At 33.8% G+C, this 21,224-nt stretch overlaps 2 long non-coding RNA genes across 2 annotated transcripts; one reads left to right on the forward strand and one right to left on the reverse strand.

Annotated features, from left to right (window-relative positions):
• Positions 1 to 5,068: 5,068 nt before the first annotated feature.
• LOC106062516 (uncharacterized) lies at positions 5,069 to 7,102 on the reverse strand. The gene is made up of 3 exons (XR_008774398.1): positions 6,691 to 7,102; positions 5,957 to 6,067; positions 5,069 to 5,842 (listed from the first exon to the last, which is right to left on the reverse strand). It is a non-coding gene; the product is annotated as an uncharacterized LOC106062516 (long non-coding RNA).
• Positions 7,103 to 8,835: 1,733 nt separating this feature from the next.
• On the forward strand, positions 8,836 to 14,610 carry LOC129922390 (uncharacterized). Its single transcript, XR_008774414.1, has 2 exons — positions 8,836 to 9,692; positions 12,573 to 14,610. It is a non-coding gene; the product is annotated as an uncharacterized LOC129922390 (long non-coding RNA).
• The last annotated feature ends 6,614 nt before the right edge of the window (positions 14,611 to 21,224 follow it).

The raw sequence follows: 21,224 nt of genomic DNA on the forward strand, positions 1-21,224 counted from the left end.
GTTTGAATAACAATGGACGCCAAGAACTAGTTGTTTTTTTTATAAAGTAGGCCTACCTTAGTTAGTAATTCAAATCAAGATGTCTGCCTGGTCATGCATTTTGTGTGATGGACTGTTCAGACTTACCGATGGTTCCGGGTTTAAACCCTGCCCATTCCCATCCCTTGTGGAAATCAGTTCTAAAAAGTTTAATCTAAATCTAATCTAGATTGAAAGATTTTAGTCAAGATTATTTTCATAATTTGCCTGTACTGTATTATGCATACAACAAAAGAAACAATGAAGTTAATTTTAAATAATAAATCAAAATATTTAGAAAAACAACTTGCCTTAAATTTTCTTCTTTGCTGCTTGTTTTTTTAATATGTAGTTTTCAAGTCCTTCCTGTTACTCAAAAGAGCTGGTTTTATTAATCTGTATGTGGCTCTGTTCCAAAAGCAATATAATGAAGCCTGCTATGCATCTTCATCTGAAAAATATAAAATGTGATGAATGTTTTTGTGCCAGTTTTTAGTTTAGAATTTATAACTCTGCAATAGTTTAACTTATTAAAAAAATGAAAACATCTGCGGACTCCTCAGCTATTGGGCGATAAAATTAAATTTGACTCTTTTTTCCATATCAGCTATTAAATTTATAATTGAAGTCAACTTGCAGTAGGGGTCGAACCTAATCAGCGAAAGCAATTCTCGCGGGAGTCATAATGAGCGAAGGCCGTTAAAAATAGCATGTTAAAATATTGGAAATTATGCTTCACTTAGTTCTATCATCTAACTTCTTCCATGAAGCATTATAACTATTGTCCTCCTTGTCGCATAAAGCCTAAATTTGTTTTCACTTTCTCATGCTCCACATCTCCTTTCTCTGCTTGGAACTGATGTCTATATAGCCTACGAAACTTGCGATCAATTTTTTTTCTTAAAAGAAATAAAGAAACTACAAAATTCTATCACGCCACCTTCCTACAGGCTACTCCACGTCGTACTACTCTCCATTTCATAAACTCTCGTTACTGCAACTATTTTTTTTAAGAACTTATGTTCAGTGCACTTAATCACCATCAACTCAATCCCCCCCACACACACGCTGATTGACCCAAAGGCAGATCCCGAATGCGATGGATTGATGATGTATGGAGACAGATCTACAACAGCTTGGGTTTCGGGCATGGAGACTAAAGGCTCAGGAGTGAACTTGTAATTTTATAAATGTATATTATATGGTAACTCTTATATTTATTACTAAATATATAGTTCGCGTTGAATTCTGCACTTCTTTTAAACATTTATACACATATTAATCTCATTAATTAGTAACAAGAGGTTAACCAGACAGTTAAAAAAAAAGGAGGAGGGCAAAACAGAGGTCCCCCCCCCCCACCCCGTATAAGCAGTGTTAAGATCAACTGAAGCGTCATTTCACCCTCACTGGCATAGAGGAAAGTAGCTGCCAGCATATGACCTCTGAGAGACTGTTGGAGAGCTGCGAGTCAAACATTTTAGACAGAAAGAAAATGCAGGAAAATATGCTGGTCGCAACTGGGCGTAGTCATGTGAAACACGTAGTGATGCACTCATCCTTAATCTTCGAAATCGAAGACGTTGGGTTAAGGTTAAAAATAGGCCTATTATTTTAATATTTCAGTTTACAAACAATAACAATAGATAAGACAAAAAGAAAAACAGATTAAATCAGTAACTAAATTATTATTAATGGCTTTTTAAGCTTATAATAGGGGTTTCGCTGAATAGGTTTTCAGTTAAAAAGGTCATTTTGAGCGAACACCCCATAATATTTTTTTTTCAACGGAATGAATAGCCTTAGCTATTCTAGCTAACTATTTCCTCGTCAATTTAGAAGCATAATATGCAAATCGCCTTAAGTTCGGACTATTCTCGTTTATCCGGAAATGTTTTGAGAATGAAATTTCCATACATGTCAACTTTGACCTTTAGCTACGCTTTACTATATGAGGGAAAACAAAAGTGAATATGTGGGAAATGTAGAAAAATGTCTTTGTAACACCATTTTATTAGTTCTGCAGTTACTTTTGAAATAAATAAGAATGGATAAAAAATACCGGGAGGTGTTCGCTTTGTATGCCATTTCGCTGATGGGCCTTTCCTATAGATCTAGATCAGATCTTGTACTACAACTTGTAGTAGTTATACTTATAGATCTAGATCTAGTAGTGAAATCAGATCCACTGAAAGTGAAAGCGAACTGTTGATAATCTAGATAAATCTATAGATCTAGTCTAGAATTAGATCACATGTGTATTGCAAGCTTTGATAGGCTTTACTTTTCTAATTATTTCTAAGTTTTGATTGAGAGGCATCAGTTATGGCAAGGACTAAGGATAATTTGTTTAGTTGATCATCGACGTCAATTCAATTGCCACATTAAATTTAATAGCCCGGAATAACTTCAAGTATCATAAGGCCTCTCTCAGACAACTCTGACAAGCCTGCCACTGCCGGCTAAGTCTTGGTCTTATAAGTTCTAGATCTAGAATTACAAATCTACAAGGTCTATTTATTTTTAAGTTTTTTTGCCTACATATAGATTTAGAAGTTGAATAATAAGTCAACACGTAGTGTACAAGAAAACTTTATCAGCAGTCGTCAATCGAACGTAAATCAATATGGTTGTTTATATTGATAAGGGTGAAACCAAATACCGGAAATATCCAAATGTCGGAAATAATAGGATACTAGATCTATAAATAAATATTAGGAGATTATAAGACTTGTCTTTGAAAATCAAGATATCTCTTAAACTGTCGCTTCTATTTACGTGAAATTTCGTACACATGTTTCTTTTACCTCCTAGATGCTTACTAAGAACGGGTTTCGATAGAATAAAAACGTTGGGACCACAATTTGCGAAAAACCACAGGCTTGCTATCAAAGCTTTGTATTTTGTTATTGGTATTTCCCAAATCAACTTAATAAGGAAATTATAAGGCTTGTCTCCTAAAATCAAGATATCTCTTAAACTGTCGCTTCTATTCAAGTGAAATCTAGTAAACAGGTTCCTTTTACCTCCTAGATGCTTACTAAGAACGGGTTTCGATAGAATAAAAACGTTGGGACCACAATTTGCGAAAAACCACAGGCTTGCTATCAAAGCTTTGTATTTTATTATTGGTATTTCCCAAATCAACTTAATAAGGAAATTATAAGGCTTGTCTCTGAAAATCAAGATATCTCTTAAACTGTCGATTCTATTCAAGTGAGATTTAGTACACAGGTTCCTTTTACCTCCTAGATGCTTACTAAGAACGGGTTTCGATAGAATCAAAACGTTGGGACCACAATTGGCGAAAAACCACAGGCTTGCTATCAAAGCTTTGTATTTTATTATTGGTATTTCCAAAACAACTTAATAAGGAAATTATAAGGCTTGTCTCCGAAAATCAATATATCTCTTAAACTGTCGCTTCTATTCAAGTGAAATTTAGTACACAGGTTCCTTTTACCTCCTAGATGCTTACTAAGAACGGGTTTCGATAGAATAAAAACGTTGGGACCACAATTTGCGAAAAACCACAGGCTTGCTATCAAAGCTTTGTATTTTAGTATTGGTATTTCCCAAATCAACTTAATAAGGAAATTATAAGGCTTGTCTCTGAAAATCAAGATATCTCTTAAACTGTCGCTTCTATTCAAGTGAGATTTAGTACACAGGTTCCTTTTACCTCCTAGATGCTTACTAAGAACGGGTTTCGATAGAATCAAAACGTTGGGACCACAATTTGCGAAAAACCACAGGCTTGCTATCAAAGCTTTGTATTTTAGTATTGGTATTTCCCAAATCAACTATAAATAAATATTAGGAGATTATAAGACTTGTCTTCGAAAATCAAGATATCTCTTAAACTGTCGCTTCTATTTATGTGAAATTTCGTACACAGGTTTCTTTTACCTCCTAGATGCTTACTAAGAACGGGTTTCAATAGAATAAAAACGTTGGGACCACAATTTGAGAAAAACCACAGGCTTGCTATCAAAGCTTTGTATTTTATTATTGGTATTTCCAAAACAACTTAATAAGGAAATTATAAGGCTTGTCTCCGAAAATCAATATATCTCTTAAACTGTCGCTTCTATTCAAGTGAGATTTAGTACACAGGTTCCTTTTACCTCCTAGATGCTTACTAAGAACGGGTTTCGATAGAATCAAAACGTTGGGACCACAATTTGCGAAAAACCACAGGCTTGCTATCAAAGCTTTGTATTTTAGTATTGGTATTTCCCAAATCAACTTAATAAGGAAATTATAAGGCTTGTCTCTGAAAATCAAGATATCTCTTAAACTGTCGCTTCTATTCAAGTGAGATTTAGTACACAGGTTCCTTTTACCTCCTAGATGCTTACTAAGAACGGGTTTCGATAGAATCAAAACGTTGGGACCACAATTTGCGAAAAACCACAGGCTTGCTATCAAAGCTTTGTATTTTAGTATTGGTATTTCCCAAATCAACTATAAATAAATATTAGGAGATTATAAGACTTGTCTTCGAAAATCAAGATATCTCTTAAGGGGAGGTACACCTAAAAAAATTATTTTCTTTAATATTGATCAGAAACTTATCAAAACTGGTTGGTTGGTACAGTAACTCACCCTGATAAAAAAAACCTTAGAAAATTGTGTGTCACTTTTGTGGTTGCCATGGTAACGGCCGCCATCTTGTTTTTTGTATATGATTTTTAAAATGCTTTTCCTTTCTTAATAATCAATAAAAAAGACTCAAACTTTTTTATTTTGAAGAAGGAAACATGACTCTATAATGTGACATCTCAATTTTTATTACAATTCTATTTGTTTTCACAAGATTTAGAAGTAAAATAAGTGGTATAGTTTTTTACAAAAAAAACTTTTTTTTAGAGATGTCAAAGACAATAAAATGAACATCATGAATTTAAAAAAAAAACGCTGGATGTCACGTTAAAGTACTAACATATATCTTTAAGTGTTTCAAATTTTATGCAAATATCTTAAATGGTTGCAAAGTAATAGCAATTTTAGTTTTGGTATTTTTGGAAAAATAAGAATCTAAGAAAAATTGATTTAAAACTAAAATTTATTTGTCAAACTATGTAAAATCACTATATTTGAATAAATAACACTGCACACTTTGATAACTAAATATAGTCTTATAATGTAAAAAATTTGACATCATTTCATCAATAAGTTTTTAAGTTATAGTACTTTTAAGATGATCATATAAGTCGATAGCAATATGAGAAAAATAGCTAAAAATTCAAAATGTAAACAATGGATTTAAAACTTTCCAGAATATTAACAAACTCCTTTTGCTTCTATCAACTGAAATTCTATGTGTGCTTTAGCATCTTTTCTCAACAACAGTAATCTTTTTATAACTTTTTAAAATTGCATTTCTTAAGATTTTCTGAAAGCTTGATAATCTAAGTGGATGGTTTTTCTTGCTGGCCTAATAATTGAAAAAAAGTTTTAATTACACTGACAAAAGAAAAATTTACATTAAGTTGTCCCACAGCAGCTAAAATAGAACAGTTTTCTTTTTCTGGATTAGTAAATCTAGATTTTGGTCCAAAAGTTTCTAGTTCATGAGCGAATCGACGTAATCGTATTTTGAGTTTCCACAAATTTACATCGTTGTATAATTTGCTTGTTCTGATAGCCTTTGGTAAATTGAGTAGCACTGTTCTTAAGTTACTTTTATATCTTCAAAAGGTTAAATCCCACACACTCTGTTAAAAGATTTGGATAACACTGTGGTGTATCGCAGTTAAACTCGTTGATGAATATCTTCCAGAATATTTCAGCGGAATGCGTCGCCACCATTGCTTGAATCCTAAAAAATAGAGAACAAAAAAGTATAAGAAAAATAATTAAGTAAACATCAAGTGGCAACAACATAATTATTCTAAATAAATAAGGTTTTAAAACAAGAAACAAAAAAACTAACCTTTATAGAATAGATCTAGTTGATATCACAATTAACTTGGTGAGATTCAAACCAATCTTTGTATTATGTTGGAGGCAGGGATTTCATTCTGCTACCAGTAGTACTTCAAACCTGACAAAAGATTGATATTAGGTGATAATCAATTGTATAGAATATGTAGGGCACAGGTAACAAATATTGTCATTAATTAGTAGCTTCTGATGTCTAGATCTAGGTTCCATGTTAATAAAAAAGCAAAATGTCATGTCTACTTACAGTCAGTTGGATTATCATTAATATAGATTTGAATCTTATAATAGTATAAAGTCCATGTCAAAACTAGGTTGCACACTCAGACACTATCTATTCAATACATACATCTACATCTAACATTGAAAGCTGTTTAAAATTGAAGTGTTTGAGTAGGAGGAGTCTATTTACTATTACTATTTACATTGACATGATTTGAATTATATCTTCTAGACGTCTAGATCTACTAAATTAATCTAGAATTAGATCTAGTGTTTATATGAGCTTCAATACGCTGTTCCTTTCTTTTATCTTCATCTTGGCACAGAATAATCTATGCATCTAGTAGATCTAGTCCTAGATAATGATCTAGATCTATATTTAGTAGTGGATCTAGATCTAGACCTGGCTGGATTCAATATATGACCACTAGTTAGTGTAGATCTAGAGTAATGTAGACAAGACTCGTAGATCTAGAATCACGAAATCCTATTTATTATACTCACATGATGAAGATTTCCGAATAGCAAGAATAAAACATACAAAAACGTTTATTTTATGATACTGAAACTGTTTTGTTTGCAACGAGAAAACGGCAGCATGTTTGTTTTTCTATTTTCGATAAGCTGACGTATACACAGTCACTAGGGGTATTCCGGTAAGCAACCAATCAGCGTTCAGTATTTATGAGTGGGCTATAATTATACGAAAAACTTACCAAATAGAGTACGCAAGTTTCTAAATTTAGCTAAAAACTTCTTATAATAGATTAGGAAGTGTTGCCAAATTTTAAAAGTGCTTTTGAAGCCGAACAATTTGATACCAAATATGACCAGAGTATTTGCTATGCAAAAGAGTTATTATAGGCGTAACTATGGGGGATTTTTACGTTTTTCAATCAAATCTTGATTAATAAGCACCCTAAAAATGAAAAAAAGTATAACGTAAATAAATGGATAAGCTATCTAAATACGTTTAAATCTAAAAATCCATTTTTGGGTCCAAAATGACTATTTTCAAAGGTAATCCTCCCCTTAAACTGTCGCTTCTATTTATGTGAAATTTCGTACACAGGTTTCTTTTACCTCCTAGATGCTTACTAAGAACGGGTTTCAATAGAATAAAAACGTTGGGACCACAATTTGAGAAAAACCACAGGCTTGCTATCAAAGCTTTGTATTTTATTATTGGTATTTCCAAAACAACTTAATAAGGAAATTATAAGGCTTGTCTCCGAAAATCAATATATCTCTTAAACTGTCGCTTCTATTCAAGTGAAATTTAGTACACAGGTTCCTTTTACCTCCTAGATGCTTACTAAGAACGGGTTTCGATAGAATAAAAACGTTGGGACCACAATTTGCGAAAAACCACAGGCTTGCTATCAAAGCTTTGTATTTTAGTATTGGTATTTCCCAAATCAACTTAATAAGGAAATTATAAGGCTTGTCTCTGAAAATCAAGATATCTCTTAAACTGTCGCTTCTATTCAAGTGAGATTTAGTACACAGGTTCCTTTTACCTCCTAGATGCTTACTAAGAACGGGTTTCGATAGAATCAAAACGTTGGGACCACAATTTGCGAAAAACCACAGGCTTGCTATCAAAGCTTTGTATTTTAGTATTGGTATTTCCCAAATCAACTTAATAAGGAAATTATAAGGCTTGTCTCCGAAAATCAAGATATCTCTTAAACTGTCGCTTCTATTCAAGTGAAATTTAGTACACAGGTTCCTTTTACCTCCTAGATGCTTACTAAGAACGGGTTTCGATAGAATCAAAACGTTGGGACCACAATTTGCGAAAAACCACAGGCTTGCTATCAAAGCTTTGTATTTTAGTATTGGTATTTCCCAAATCAACTTAATAAGGAAATTATAAGGCTTGTCTCTGAAAATCAAGATATCTCTTAAACTGTCGCTTCTATTCAAGTGAGATTTAGTACACAGGTTCCTTTTACCTCCTAGATGCTTACTAAGAACGGGTTTCGATAGAATCAAAACGTTGGGACCACAATTTGCGAAAAACCACAGGCTTGCTATCAAAGCTTTGTATTTTAGTATTGGTATTTCCCAAATCAACTTAATAAGGAAATTATAAGGCTTGTCTCCGAAAATCAAGATATCTCTTAAACTGTCGCTTCTATTCAAGTGAAATTTAGTACACAGGTTCCTTTTACCTCCTAGATGCTTACTAAGAACGGGTTTCGATAGAATCAAAACGTTGGGACCACAATTTGCGAAAAACCACAGGCTTGCTATCAAAGCTTTGTATTTTATTATTGGTATTTCCCAAATCAACTATAAATAAATATTAGGAGATTATAAGACTTGTCTTCAAAAATCAAGATATCTCTTAAACTGTCGCTTCTATTTATGTGAAATTTCGTACACAGGTTTCTTTTACCTCCTAGATGCTTACTAAGAACGGGTTTCAATAGAATAAAAACGTTGGGACCACAATTTGAGAAAAACCACAGGCTTGCTATCAAAGCTTTGTATTTTAGTATTGGTATTTCCCAAATCAACTTAATAAGGCTTGTCTTCGAATCAAGAAATTTCTTAAATTAATTGTTGTTTGTAATCCATTTTTTTTTTGTGATTGCTTTTTCGGAATCGACTTTTTTGTAATGACTGTTTTGAATCGGACCTATGTTGGTTTTTTTTTTTTTTTGTGGTTACTTAGAATCAACTTCTACTCTTTTGGTGGTGGCTGATTGAATAGACTTGTGCATTTTTCATAACCGCTGCTTGGACTCTATATGAACATTATTCGTAGTTTCTGTTTTGAATCGACCTGTTTGTTATTTGTAGTGGCTATTTGAAATCGGCTTGTGCTTTTTTTGGGGGGGATAGATCTTTAAAATCGGACTTCTGAGTAGTTAAGGGGGATGCACAGTGAGAAAACATCGATCTAGGTCAAAAATATCGATATTTTAAAATTAATTGATTTTAATAGTTTAAAATGTCTAGAAAACGAATTCCCTATCAGAATACTAAAAAAACTGCGCTTTATACATCAATTTTGTATTTTAAAAGTAGATGTATAAGCAAAATTTTGATGTTTTGGTTAAAAATCAACATTTTGTAAGCTAAAGTTGATAAGCTAATGTACGCTCTTATCCCTAACAGATGGTATCGATACAAAGGTCTACTTTTCTAGTTCCGATTATGAGCATGGTTTCTCATTCTATAAATATAAACTTTCAAAATACGTCACTACCTCTTTTTTTTTCCTATATCCTCATATACACACTCACTAAGCCATATTTACGCATGCGCACTATCAAAGCTACATTGGTAACTATGACAACAAAATTTGCACGCATGCGCACATGACGTGAACCGGTCCTCCTTCTGTAAACAAAGCTTCCTTCACATCAACACTCGATTCATTATTCAAACTCAGAAATGCCAACAAAAGGTTAGATCTATATGTTTGGAAAGAAAAAACGTTACTGTAAGCCCAGAGGAAGACATGCTTCAAAGACAAATGCATAATTACAAAGGTAAGTCTAGATCTAGAGTTTTTTATTTACTAGACCAGCGCGCGTGCTTACACATAAAATACAGAGTAGTACTAGAGATAATAAAAAATCATAATGAAACCTTTGCTTCATCAATCTTTGAATTCGACAAACGCAACGTGTTTATCATATCAATGAATCACATCTAGATCTATATAATATAGATCTAGACATTAAATAAATATCATGAAAGTGATTGCAAACATAGAGATCTATCCTTTTTTAGATCTAGTATAGATTAGGGACATAGATCACATTAGAACTAGTTTACTAGAATGACTAGACTAGATATTCTAGATTGACTAGATCTAGACATCTATATAGATCTAGATTCTAAATCTAGATTATCATGTAGTTGTAGGACTTCAACTTGGTCTTTTTTTTTTTAAGATCTAATACATATATCAAGGTTCGTAAGCGGTCTGGAAAAAGTCTGGAATTTCAAAATTCAGATTTCAGTCTTAAAAAAGTCTGGAAAATTGCTACTTTTCGAGGCAATTTTGTTAAATGTCTGGAAAAAGTCTGGAATTTGAAAAAAAAATTAATCCGATGTCATTCAGCCCTCAGGCGCCGTAACGTAAAATGCTAGGCTGCTAGATGTAGTTGGGCATAGAGGCTTCCATTAATAGGCCTACTAGATCTATCTATTCATTATTGTGAAAGCACGCGCAATCCACGGCATGTCGGTGAAATGCCAGCCAATTTCTAGACGGTGTACTGCAGACTTAAATCAGATTTAGTAATAGATCTAGTCCTAGACTAGTAACTAGTTTATTATGACTGCTGTTATCTTATATAATACAGACGTTACTTCAAAAAAGATGATGATTAGAAGATGTTATTCTATATTATCTAGATGGTCGATCAAATTTCAGTTAGGCTACCAAAGGTCGGGAAGTTTTTGGCCTAGATTTATTTATGCATGGGCGAAACTCCCCCCCCCCCCCCCCCCCTTTTTAAATAAAGAAAACAAATATATCTCGTCAATGACGTCAATATAGAATATATATATAGAGAGAGTCTAGATCTAGATCTTGAGTCTAAACCAAAAATATTTGGCAACAAGAATGACTTACTAGATCTAGGTCTACTACTAGATTTAAAAGTCTCGATCTATTCGCGACTTAGATAGTTTACTAGATCTAGGTCTACTACTAGATTTAGGCTCGATCTATGACTATGCGCGACTTTTATTACTAGATCTATATCTGTTCTAGGTCTACTAGATCTACTAAATTCTAAATTCTACTAGACTAGATTACTAGATTTAGTCTTGATCTATGCACCACTTCTTAATAGATCAAGGTTTTCTACTAGCCTAATGTTAGCCTCGATCTATGTGTGATTACCCCCCCCCCCCCCCCCCCCATTAAATAAAGAAAACAAATTATATTATAATATATCTAGTCAACATAGAATATGCCTATAAGATCGGTAAAACTTCCCATCGAAGGCCCCTAGTTTTTTAGGTTAATTATTTGGCAGCTGTCTATGCGCACTTGAGTCTAAACTAAAAGACTAGGCCTTTAGAATGACTTCCATTACTAGGTCTAGAATTAGATTTAGTCTTCATCTATGCGCGAATTAGATTACTAGATCTAGGTCTACTACTAGATTTAGTACCTAATTTAGTCTCGATCTATACGCGCGATTTCCCCCCCCCCCCCCCCTTCCCCAGTTAAGTAAAGAAAACAAGTTATATTATATCTAGTCAACATAGAATATAGATCTAGATCTTAGTCTAAACTAAAAGATAAAAGACTAGAGCACAAGAATGACTTAGATTACTAGGTCTGCAACTAGATTTAGTCTCGATCTATGCACGATTACCCCCCCCCCCCCCCCCTTTTTTTTTTTTCCCCCAAATCTATTCAATGTAGAATATAGATCTTGAGTCTAAACTCAAAAACTAAAAAGACTTAGAATACTAGATCTACTACTAGATTTAGTCTTGATCTAAGTCTAGATTTAGATCTAGCATACTTAGCATATAGATCTATAATTATAATCTAGTATGGTTATGATATAGATTTAGATCTAGATATCAATATTATCAATTTTTACCCCGTTAAAAAAAACAAGTCAGTATTCACATAGGCCTATTGTGAATTAGACATAAGTAAGCCACTACTACAAATTAAATTTCAAGTTCAATACAGTTAATCTATCTCTAGATCTTTATTTAAAATTATCTCCTCCAATAGAATTATAGGCCTACTAGAGGTAGGCCCTCTAACCTAGGCTAGTCTAAATAAGTCTTTACTTTTTAACTAGTGTCTAATGTTTAAGCCACTAAATATCTATATAAAAATTATAAAACTATTGGACTAGTTATGTGATTAAGAATAAGATTTTACAACTAAGTTAGGCCTATTAAACTATATAGGGCCTATTAAATTTCCCAAGTCTAAGTGCTACAAGATTAGTGACTTTTTTTTTCCCCTTGTATCGTATGTTCCTTAATAATTGAAAATTATTATTACACCCTAGTCCAAACCTCCCACAGTACGACAGGGGTTAGTTATTGGCAGGGTTTGAACCCAAGATCACGAATACAGCAGTCCAGAGCACATATGGCATGCTCAGGTAGCCATCCTTTTTACTGTTAGTAAGTCTGGAAAACATCTGGAAAATGTCTGGAATTCATTTTCACAAAAGTTGTATGAACCATGTTATATAGATCTACATGTAACATGTCTCTTTACATTTTTTACTTTTGATGATTAATACAATATTTGATTCCTAAAATGCATTATAAAATTTAAAATAATCTTCATGTTGTACATAAATAGATGTGACGTGTACTTTCATACTATTGAATTTTTTTTTAAAGAACCTCTAATTTTTTTTATTTGTTTGCAGCTCTGTTTTCGATACAGCTGGATCTGAAGCAGCAACAACGCAGCCTGCAAGTGCAGCTGAACGAAAAATAATTCTAACTGCAATTACTAACGCTGATAACACCAATAAGAGGCTGCCTGAAGATTTCATATACGTCATGATGAATTCAATGGAATTGACCACAATGGTCTCCTTGTTGTGCTGTCCACATTGCTTTGACAAAAAATTAACCATGTGCATCACACAATCAAAAGGCATGGCTCATTTGATTAAAATCAAATGCCTAAATTGTGAAACATATTTGTGGCCTGACTGGACCTAAAAAAAAAGTAATAATGTTCATCTGGATATTAATGTCCGCGCTGTCGCTGCATTAAAAGAATCTGGAATCTCGCATTCTAAATTTGATAGGTTTTGTGGACTTATGAGTATGCCCTGCATGCACAGAAATACTTATAACAATCTAGCTAACATAGTCAACACTGCTATAATTGAAGCTGGTGAAGAATGTATGATTAGGGCATCTGCTGTTGTGCATGGAAGAAACATTTCACAACCTCTGACTACAGATGATAGAATAAGTTCAACAGGCTGTCCTGTTATTACAGTTTCTTTCGATGGGACTTGGCATAAAAGGGGCCACTCATCTCATTCAGGAATTGGCACAGTTATTGATTTTGATACTGGACTCGTCATCGACACCGAAGTCCTATCAAATTATTGCTGTATTTGTGATTCAAACTCTGCAGAACTAAATTTTGATGCCTCTAAGCATATGTGTCAAAAAAACTTCAGTGGCTCAGCAAATGCAATGGAGGCCGCAGCAGCATCCAAAATTTGTTCTCACTCTGTGGCATCAGAAAACTTGTTTATGGCATGATGCTGTGTGATGGCGATAGTAAATCACATTCATCTGCCATTACCAACTCAGGATATGATGTAGAAATCTTAAAAGAGGACTGCATTAACCACATCTCAAAAAGAATGTTTAATGCTTTGAACAATTTAAAAATGTCTAACAAAAAAGAACTAAATTATAGGCTTACAAAGCCAAAAATTGAAAAAATTACAAATAACTATTCCAAAGTTCTGCGCCAAAATGCTCCTGACATTCAAAAAAATGAAGCTGGCTGTTATGGGCTCATTTTTTCATATGATGAGCTCAGACCTAGATCATAACCACAGGTTGTGTCCTGATGGCACTACATCTTGGTGTCACACTTTAAGAGATCAGAGACACTAAAACAGCCATACAAAAAACATAATCAGACCATCACATCAGAAATAGGAAAACTGTTATTTCCTATAACAGACACAGATCTGTTAAAAACATGTTCAAGAATGGGAACACAAAACGCCAATGAATCTTTTCATTCCCTCATTTGGCAAAGATGCCCCAAAACAGAATTCGCAACATTAAAAACTAAAGACGGCGACATACCTTGCTGTTTTAGCCTTCAATAATGGACCTGTTTTCATCAGTTTTTGACATATTAGTCGTTCCCTGGACACTAAAGAACATTTCTTCTAGTGAGAAAAAGCAAAATGTCAAACTACAGCTTGTTGTTAGAAAAAGAAGATCAATCACATTAGTGTCCAGGAGAAAAAAATTGAAAAAACGAAGAATTGAGCATGAGCACCGGGCAGAGGTTCTAGAAGGTCCAACCTATCAATCAGGCCATTTTAATGAATAGTTTTTTTATTATATATTATGTTATATTATGTAAATATTCCCTTTTTTTTATATTTTTATGGTTGCAATAAATATTTTATATCATTTTAAAAACTTTAAATGCGTTTTTCTCAAAATGTATTTTTAGGTGCATGTTGTCCACAAGAATCTCAAAATCTTTAGTTCTGTATAATTTAGACTAATAATTTTTCACATGTAGTTTATTGATAGTATATCATAGGTAATAGGCTGCAAAAATTTTCAATATGTTTAATTTTCATAAAAAAAGAAAAATAATGATGTGTCCGCAGGTGAAAAATGTGGTCTGAAAAAAAAAAAAAATTTTTTAATTCATTTTGAGGTTATGATGCGACAAAATGTATTTAACCCATATAAATTTTTTTTTAGTATACACTTCTTTCACTACATCTTTAATTAGGTGATTTAATGGCTGAAGGTTACAACACATGACTTCTGAACCTGGTAAAGACAAGGGCTTTGAGATTCAGAATATTTATGATACCTCTAAGTCCACCAAACTCTAATGGGTACTAAAAATTAGAGTGTGGTATCAACCAGGATAACCAACTACTTAGTAGGCTAAAGTTTATATTATTGCTTAACATGCATGGCTAGATTCAGTGGCGTCACTAGGGTCGGTGTCACCCAGTGCGGTAGGCTCAGGGGGTCCCCCCCCCCCCCCCCCAAAGGAAAACGGAATCTCTCCCTAAAAATAAACAACTATTGTGTGTTTTTTTTGTTTCTTAAAATTGAACAATAAAACTAAGCTAAATTATTGATTTGTTACACCCGAATTTAGGCAGTGTTATCACGGATTGGAAAGCAGGAGCCATCTTTCAAAAAGCACGGCCAATTTGAACAAACAAATCAATTAGCTTGGAGATGAAATCCATCTACTCAAAACAATCATTGTCCCAACGCCACCTTGAAAAAAGACTGAGCAGTGACGGCTGAGAAGGATCATTTGAATAACATACCGAGATAATGCTACCAATAGAGAAATATTTTCCAGCACAGGCATTCGCCGTCTACGGAAAGAGGCGACTGAACGTCGATTGACATTTGTGAGATATATCATTAGTGTCAATGTGTAATGCTGAGTTCTTGCTTCCTGAAGTACTCTAGACACGTGACAAGACGAATATTATAAACTAACTGAAGCTCGTTTCAGCAGACAAACATGAAGTTTATTTTACTACAATAATAATGCACTGCACTCCTTGTTAGTGCTACAAGTCAAGAAATAATAAACAATCCTATCCGCATAGCAGCGGTATCAAATGTATCAATCACGTCCGCATCTCAGCGGGTAACAATAAGAACAATTACTAATAGTGACACTGGAGCTTCAACTATAGATATCCATTGAAATACGAATAATACCTTAATATTCAATAAGCACATAATGAAATCAACTCTCAAATATTATTAATCAACAATCATTAGTCCATCGACTTTCATCCTATATGCATATATATACACCAGTCCAGGAAGCAACGTCCAACCTTCCTGGACCGGGAGCAAAACCTTACTGACTTGACTTGACTTGACTGAACTCCATAAAAGTCAACTTTATTCATTCTACTTCCTGTTTTCTACATCAGGAATTCCACGTGTCTTTTAAACTCTTAACATGACGTGAACTTTAGATAATGCAATGTCAACTAAGACTGTGACAATTAGACAAGACGAAACATGTTTACTTAAGTCATCCTTAACACGAAAGCCGAAAAGAGGAGCGCAAAAACATGCCGTCAACGTTTAATCATGGTGTCACACCGATTCAAAAGGAAAGTATAACGGACTTAGGTTAGTTCTTTGAGGGGCTATTTAAATGCCCCAATTGTATATTGTCAAGAGAGGGGGTGTAAAAAGTGAAATTGTGTGTGTGTGTGTTTGTTTATTTTATTAGTTGAGTTGTAGATTGTTTTTAGCACGGGGTTTTTCAAGGGGGGGGGGGGGAGGGGACAATAAGGTTTCCTGTGGTCCGTCTAGTCAGAAAGCTGACCTTGTCTGAGTAGGGTGTTGGTGATTGTTTTTCGGTTATTATGCCTAGAGTAAGGAGATATTATATTATTATTCTTGCTATGTGTGCGTACTGAATATTTGGGGTAATGCTATGATGTGTCATGATACCCTTATGTAATATATTATATTATATATTATATTGTTTGCAGTAAATAAATACTAATTTTCTACTCCGTTGAGTGTACTTTATAATAATTGTACGCTTGTAGAGAACTACAGTTTGGGCATAAATTAGCTCTTAAAGAACTAACCTAAGTCCGTTACAGAAAGTAGCTGTGGAGAAAGCTTGCAGCCCTATGTGTCGAATAGCGCGCGAGCGCTTATGTCAATGTGTTTCTCAACATTTTGCATTAATAAAATGTTACTTTCGCCACTCAACTGATCAGATAATTTGTTAAGGGGGAGCGCCTTAATCTCACTCAGAGTTGTCTGGGGGGGGGGGGGGGGGATCCCCGGGTGCCAAACGTTTTTCTACATTTCTGAGCTTCATAATCTCTTTCCCGTGGCGTGTACAACGTAATATTTTTCTCATAATAGGAAAATTACTAGTCAAATCAAACTGAATTCAGAAAGTTTAGTACATGCTGATTCTAAAATGTGAGAAACATTCGAGGTAGAAATTTGTATTTTTAAATATTTTTTTTTTGGGAAAGTGCATTTTCTCGACTTGGGTGTCGCCCCCTGATGGGTGCCACCCGGTGCGGCTTTGCACCCCACGCCTCTCCCCATAGTGACGCCACTGACTAGATTTAAACATGAAATGCGTAGGACGTATTTATCTTCTCTTTTGAAGTTATGTCTGTAATCTATATATATTTAAGCTTTAAATGCATGTGAAAATATTAGAGTTAGTAAGGAAGATAATGTGAAGTAGATTGTAAACTAAAAGAAAATGTTTTTGTAAAATAAAATATTGTATTGTCTTCATCACCTCATATCTGAACACAATATCATAATAAAGAATAAACAAGATGTGCTTTAATAGGTTTGTTAATTGACCTCAAAACAAATTTAAATAATAAACAGGTATAGATTCGACTGATGAGATATCGGTGGACTAATTTAATTGGCTGTCAAGTAAAAAGTTGATTAATTACAGTTATGATTGGCTTATTCTACGACTTTAAATTATTATGCTACCAACGCAGTTTGCACAGCACTCAGAGAAAATTATTATAGTTCGCCAACAGCTATAGAGCACAACGACTAACCGCTTAAAAATCCCAGTCTTCACCAAGACTCGAACCCAGGACCCCAGGTTTTGAAGTCAAGCACTTAACTACTCAACCATAGCGCCACCGGATATGTTACTTACGTGTAATTATTTCATTGCTTACTAGTCCATCTGACAGACACATCATACACACCCAGTCTTACATAAAGTAACTAATCTTTTACAGACCAGTGTAACAAACCGTGTTAGTTATTATAATGGTAGGGCTAAATTCATAGTTGCACGAGATTGTAAGATCCTGGTCAACAGGTCCAGGTGAATGTGTGTAAGGACAGATGAGAGAGCGAGTTGGTGACTGGGGCACAAATGAGAGAGTGCATATAATTTCAGAGGGTTAGTTTAGACTATAGTTTGGGTTTGAGTAAGTCGAGAGCTTATTAGTAGGAAAGTCTTATCGTAGATAGTCTTTGTTGGTGAGCGTTGTATTTTCTTTTGCGTTTATCTGCGTACGGGACGTACTACTTAATACGTAAATACGTAGAATAATTAATAAAGTGTTTCATTAACTATAAAGTTCTGAGATGTGTCTCTTTAAAGAGTAGCCTATGTTCATAGGGCCGGATTTAGGACAGGACATGGTGGAGCTACTGCCCCAGCGAATCCACAAGAAAGGGGCCTCCACAAGATTTTAAGTCTCAAAATTTTGACGTTTCAGCCACTTTTATGTTTGTTGGTTTTTGTTTAGAACATTGTGTCCGATAAAACTTTAAATTTTACGATTGACAAGAAAGAAGTGTATGCTTGTATCATGCTTACAACTTAGAAATGCAGTTTCGAATCTCTACGGCAGTGCATCAAACCAGGACCTTACCCTCCACAAACACAAAAGATAAATTAAATGTACCTTCTTTGTTTAACTAAAAAAAATACAATAAAAATTTTGTTTAAGAGTCTATAAAGTATAAAGTAGAATAAATTTACAAGTAGGCCTACTTTGTTTCTTTCTTCCAAAACATGGCATATAGTTTTATTATTAATAAGTGGATTTTTTAATTTATGATTTTGAAAAAGTATACGGGGCTCTACAAAATTTCTACCCCGGGGGCCTCCACATAGTTAAATTTAGCCCTGTATGTTCATGTTACACTTTTACAAGTTAAGATGTTTCTGTTGTCAAGAAGCTAACTAAGGCTTAGAGTCGCTTTCCAGTTACCCAACCCCTTAGACAATGACGTTTACAGCCAGGGCAACTCTTGAGATAGGCCAGCGGTTCTCAACCTTTTAAGTGCTGCAACCCCCTAATAAGATTCTCCACTAAGCATCGAACCCCAACCGTAATTTTTTATTCGTTCACGGACCAAGTTCAATCGCAATTGGCTAATGTTATAAAATCCTAATCGTAATGTCTATATTTGATATTAAACTGTTACTCAGCCCTGAGTTGTCAAGTTCTTTGAATTGGTTGTGTCGTGTGGTACAGTTTGCAGAGAATCTGGGTAGTGAGAAACGTTACAATATATATATCTTTGCCAGTGCTACAAAGCCAAGCAGCTTAATGACTTATAAGTAGATTAGCAAAGTATAAAAGATATAATGAGAAACAAGGTAGTCTTAGACCAAGCTTAATTTAATGATTTAGATATAGTCTTTTTTTTTCTCAAGACTTTGCAGCTACCTTCGTGTACAAATAAAATGACATTGTGCAAAATTTTGAACGCCAGAGTCTTTAGAAAATGTGAATATGTTTATCTTCATGCATAGTGAAAACGAGATTGAATGAATTCTTGTGAATACAATGACATTGTGCTTATTTTTGTGTGAAATTAACAAATCTTTGGTAACGAAGTAACATTTTGTTTACACTACAGATGATTATATTGTGATTCGCCTCCTGTAACCATATTTTCTTCATAGAGAATGTATGTTTAACTCTTATAAAATAATTGATTTAATAGAGAAAACTTTTTCAAAGTATTATTAAAAAAATTTAAGTGAGTTTACTACTTAACAGTACTTTGTAGTTGGGCTTCTAAGATTGTAATTGAATAACTTTTAAGGCCCTTTTTTCATTGCTCTTTTTATGGTCACTAATAGAAGTTGCTGTAAACTGGTATGCTCCTCCTGACATCCTCCAAAACTTAGTCAGTCATCATTGACACTTAAACATAACAATTCTCAATCTTATCATTGACACTAAGTCATTACCATTCTCAATCTAATTCATTGACACTAAGACATTACCATTCTCAATCTAATCATTGACACTAAAACATTACCATTCTCAATCTAATCATTGACACTAAGGCATTACCATTCTCAATCTAATCATTGACACTAAGACATTACCATTCTCAATCTAATCATTGACACTAAGGCATTACCATTCTCAATCTAATCATTGACACTAAGACATTACCATTCTCAATCTAATCATTGACACTAAGTCATTTCCATTCTCAATCTAATCATTGACACTAAGTCATTTCCATTCTTAATCTAATCATTGACACTAAGACATTACCATTCTCAATCTAATCATTGACATAACATTCTCAATGTAATCATTGACACTAAGACATTACCATTCTCAATGTAATCATCGACACTAAGACATTACCATTCTCAATCTAATCATTGACACTAAGACATTACCATTCTCAATCTAATCATTGACACTAAGTCATTTCCATTCTCAATCTAATCATTGACACTAAGGCATTACCATTCTCAATCTAATCATTGACACTAAGACATTACCATTCTCAATCTAATCATTGACACTAAGACATTACCATTCTCAATCTAATCATTGACACTAAGGCATTACCATTCTCAATCTAATCATTGACACTAAGACCTTCCATTCTTAATCTAATCATTGACACTAAGTCATTTCCATTCTCAATCTAATCAATGAGGTTAAGATGTTTCCATTCTTAATCTAATCATTGACACTAAGACATTACCATTCTCAATCTAATCATTGACATAACATTCTCAATGTAATCATTGACACTAAGACATTACCATTCTCAATGTAATCATCGACACTAAGACATTACCATTCTCAATCTAATCATTGACACTAAGACATTACCATTCTCAATCTAATCATTGACACTAAGTCATTTCCATTCTCAATCTAATCAATGAGGTTAAGATGTTTCCATTCTTAATCTAATCATTGACACTAAGATATTACCATTCTCAATCTAATCATTGACATAACATTCTCAATGTAATCATTGACACTAAGACATTACCATTCTCAATGTAATCATCGACACTAAGACATTACCATTCTCAATCTAATCATTGACACTAAGTCATTACCATTCTCAATCTAATCATTGACACTAAGACATTACCATTCTCAATCTAATCATTGACATAACATTCTCAATGTAATCATTGACACTAAGACATTACCATTCTCAATTTAATCATCGACACTAAGACATTACCATTCTCAATCTAATCATTGACACTAAGACATTACCATTCTCAATGTAATCATTGACATAAGACATTACCATTCTCAATGTAATCATTGACACTAAGACATTACCATTCTCAATCTAATCATTGACACTAAGTCATAACCATTCCCAATCTAATCATTGACACTAAGTCATTACCATTCTCAATCTAATCATTGACACTAAGTCATTACCATTCTCAATCTAATCAATGAGGTTAAGATGTTTCCATTCTCAATCTAATCATTGACACTAAGACATTACCATTCTCAATCTAATCATTGACATAACATTCTATG

This window comes from Biomphalaria glabrata, chromosome 13 (genome assembly GCF_947242115.1).
Source record: "Biomphalaria glabrata chromosome 13, xgBioGlab47.1, whole genome shotgun sequence".
Taxonomy (NCBI): Eukaryota; Metazoa; Mollusca; class Gastropoda; family Planorbidae; genus Biomphalaria; species Biomphalaria glabrata.